Here is a 4,298-nt window from a genome sequence, read left to right on the forward strand (position 1 = left end):
AAAAAAAAAAAAAAAAAAGGAAAAGAAAAAGAAATGTAGCCAGCTCAATGGATAAAATACTCCCTGAACTTTGAAGACTTGGTGCAAAAAAGAGGAAGATGGAAAGAAGAGAGGGAGAGGGGAAGAATATCTCCTTAGTGAGTTTTTATATTGACTGTGTTGAAATGATAATATTTTAGATATACTGGATTAAATAAAATATATTCTCGAAATTAATCTCAGTTGTTATATTACATTTGTGGCTCTCATATTTCTATTGGACAGCACTGGTCTAGACTCAGGATACTCAATAAATAACTGACAAAATTAAAATCTCAAATTTGAATTAACTAAGCAACAGTATTTATTTGCATCTATTTTGTGCATAATACTGTAAGTAAATCAAACTGATCTGTGTCTACTTTGAAAATGCTGATAATCTCTATCTTTGTCTATAAGAATTGCCTTTAAAAGTACCTGATTTTTCATTATACTGAAATATTGTTCAATTGTATGATTTAACCTGTTTGGTGAAAATGGATCACTGTTTACCAAGTTTGTACCAACTATATACCTCATAACCAAAGCATGTCCAGCATAGCTTTTCTCTTAATTTCAGTGATCTTTGTAAACAATGATGAAAAAGTAAACCTGGGGTGGATCACAGTCATCTAGCTGCCCAGGACACTTTATCAGGCGTCGTAACAATACTTGTGAGTTGTGGTATGTGGTCGTATCATCTGACCTTGATGAAGTCTCCAGTGTGGGGGCCGCCCAGGTTATCTTCACTCTGCCCTTTCCCCCACTCTCCCTAAGCTCCCCAAGAGTGAAACATCAGCTGTTTCCACCAATGACAAAAGGAGGTCTTCCGAGTCCACCTGAAAATCTCACCAAGTGGTGCCCAAACTTTGCTGCACATTATAATTACCTGTGGGTTCACAACTATCTCAACACCCAGGTGACACCCTATACAACAAGAGAAATACAAAAGAATGTCTGGGTGTGGGAGCGAGAGATCAGAACTGTTAAATATTCGCAGATGATTCTAACGTGCAGCAAACTTTGGGAACCAATACACTAATGATTTAGGCAGGAAAGAAGCTTTTCGAAGTGGGAAATAAAATGAAAGAATCAAAACTGGAAGGAGCATGCTACCACTAAGAAGCTAATCTTACTCAGCCGAAAACAAACAAGGTATCAAAATCAGCTTTCCTGGCTGGGCAACCATAGTTCAGTGGTTAGGGCACCAGCCACATACACCAGGGCAGTCAGGTTGGAGTCCAGCCCGGGCCTGCTAAACAACAACTACAACAAAGAAATAGCCGGGCACTGTGGTGGGTGCCTACAGTCTCAGCTACTTGGGAGGCTGAGGCAAGAGAATTGCTTGAGCCCAGGAGTTTGAGGTTGCTGTGAGCTCTGATGCCACCACACTCTACAGAGGGTGACATAGAAAGACTCTGTCTCAAAAACAAAAAAAATCAGCTTTCTCCTCTATCACTTTGGGGTCTCAGATGGCACTGTCTCCCTCAAAGAAGCTGAATGCAGTATTTTATTAATCTGCCAGTGAATAACAGTCCTCCGAAGTGGCTACAGCAATTTATATTTCCATCAGGACTAGATGGAAATTCTCTCGTTTTTACCAACCTGTGATAGTCACCTTAAAATGTATGTCCTCCTAAAGTTTTTAAATTTAATAGATGCTTATTTAGGGCTGATGCCTAGTACTAAGAGCATCACATATTGAGACAATTCATTTAGTCTCATAATTCAGTAAGAAACAGGTACTATTATTATTTCTTTTTTATATGGAATATAAACCAAATCATACAGAGAATAAACAAACTTGCTCAGGTGGTGAGGCTGAGAGTCAAACTCAGTCTGGCTCCAGAGTTCATGGTCTTTAAAATTATGCAATGCTGACCCTCATTATTATTTTAAAATCTTTTTTTTTCTTTAGAGACAGTCTCACTTTATCACCCTTGGTAGAGTGCCGTGGCATCACAGGTGACAGCAACCTCCAGCTCTTGGGCTTAGGTGATTCTCTTGCCTCCTGAGTAGCTGGGACTATAGGCGCCCACCACAACACCCGGCTACTTTTTTGTTGCTGGGGCAGGGTCTGAACCCACCACCCTCAGTATATGGGGCCGGCGCCTTACTCACTGAGCCACAGGTGCCATCCCTTATTTTAAAATCTTATATGTTAGTCACACACATTACTGATAAAAGTATTTAAAGATTAATTTACTGAGATACTCATTGCAGCACAACAGAGAAATGGCTAAATAAAAATAAAATCATACATATAGTGAAAATACTAAACCATATGACCATTAAAATGAAACACTAGTCAAACCATTTAGTAATTCAGTTATTTATCAGGCACTACTATGTGGCAGGCAACTGTAGGAACTAAGAATACAAGGGTTTTAAGGACTGAATGTTTATGGTTCTCCCCCAAACTCTTAATCCCCAAAGTAGCTGTATTTGGAGATGAGACCTCAAAGGACCTAATTAAGGTTAAGTGAGTTCATGTGGCTGGGCCCCTGATTCAAGAGGATTAGCATCCTTCTATAAAGAGACACAAGAGAGCTTGCTCTCCCACCTCTGTGCAGAGAAGGAAGGACTATGTGAAGACATGGCTGTGTAAAGGTCAGGAGAAGATCCCTCGCCAATAACTGAATAGGCGAGAACCTAGCCAAGGGCATCTGGGCTCTTAACCGTGAGAAAATAAATTTCTGTTGTCTAAGCCACCCACGGTATAGTGTTCTGTTGTGGCAGCAAGAGCAGACTAACATCAGCGGTAACGATGGACAGAGTCCTCACGGAGAGTATACTCCAGTGAAGAGAGCCGAGGAACAGGTAAATAAATGAATCACAATCTTCTGTATCCTCATGTTAGTCTGGTATTTTAAAAAATCAATTATGAATACCCAAAAAGAATATATAGAGAATAGAAAATGAAGAACAATTTTACAAATGAAAAAAAATATATATCATGTAAACTTTGCTAGTGATATAGTGTCACAAAGAAAAAGAAATGAGCAGGAGGCAGAGAGTACTTTTTAGGTGGTCAAGAATGTCTTTCCAGGGCAGCGCCTGTGGCTCAAAGGAGTAGGGTGCCAGCCCCATATGCTGGAGGTGGCAGGTTCAAACCCAGCCCCGGCCGAAAACTGCAAAAAAAAAAAAAAAGAATGTCTTTCCAAAGATGTTCATGTGGGAGAAATTTGAATAAAGGGAAGAAGTAAGCCTGGGGTACATCAGTGGAAAATGCCTTGCAAGTGGAGGAAAAAGCAAGTTGAAATCCCTAAAGCAAACCAAAAAGGCTTGGCTTGTCAGAGGAAAAGAAAAGAGGCCAACATTACTGGAATGGTGCGCTCAAGCAAGGCCAGGAGCTGAGGTAAGAGAGTAGATTATGTAAGTTAAGGTAAATAGTTTAAATTTCATTCCAAATAAGATGGGAAACCATCTGGGGAATTTGAATAGGCAAGTGAAATGGTCTGATTTAAGTTTATAAATACAGAGATCACACAGGGTACAAACATTACAAAGGGTTGTATTTATACATAAAAAGCCTTAACCCCAATAAAACTTCCTTCGGGAATAAATAAACAACTAAAAAAACTCCATTTATGTGATTAAAGTTACCCATTGCAAAGCACTTGAAATGTAGTTTATCATGCTGAGTTAAAACAGACAGGTAGCAGGTCCAGACTACCTTGTAGAAAGTTCTAGAAGAAAGCTTTAGTAATTTGAAATGTAATACATTCAAAGACAGAGAACACCAAAAATGTTATTAATGAGTGGTTAAACGTGAGCTACTGAAATAGGCTGGGCTGCTCCACTGTACAACTGTCTAAGGTCCTAAATGATTTCAGAGATCTCCCAAACTGGCCTCAAGACTGTGTCAGCTCTTCTCCTCAGTCTTCCCAAGCAGGCTGGAGGAATGCCCTAAATGCCCACAGCAGGCACGGTGTACTTCATGTGGAGGCTTCTGTTAACTGTGGATGCTCTCTACTAATGTAGGTAATTTCATAGCCAAGATAAACTAAAACAAAAACCTTATCAAAGTCTATCCTCCCTTCTTCTTAGCCTCAGAATATATTTTGATCCACAAAAGCATATGAAAAATTTAGACAAGTACATAGAAAATCAGGAAAGCTAGATATCACTTTTATCTAGAAAGGGAACACAAGCCCTACATTCTGACACTTTAAGTATAATATTAAACCTGGTCTCAGATGAAAATGACATTGCTCCCTTTAATTTATAAGCTGAAAATCCTTACTATCCAAACACAAATTGATTGTCCTACACCACTG

At 39.3% G+C, this 4,298-nt stretch overlaps 1 protein-coding gene across 2 annotated transcripts in view; it reads right to left on the bottom strand.

The window, feature by feature from the left end:
- Nucleotides 1-4,298, bottom strand: part of OSBPL9 (oxysterol binding protein like 9) — a 40,739-nt gene that overhangs the window by 35,151 nt on the left and 1,290 nt on the right. The gene's annotated exons all lie outside the window — the stretch shown is intronic.

The sequence above is a fragment of the Otolemur garnettii genome, unplaced genomic scaffold (assembly GCF_000181295.1).
Source record: "Otolemur garnettii isolate 467f Iridium unplaced genomic scaffold, OtoGar3 scaffold00159, whole genome shotgun sequence".
Taxonomy (NCBI): Eukaryota; Metazoa; Chordata; class Mammalia; order Primates; family Galagidae; genus Otolemur; species Otolemur garnettii.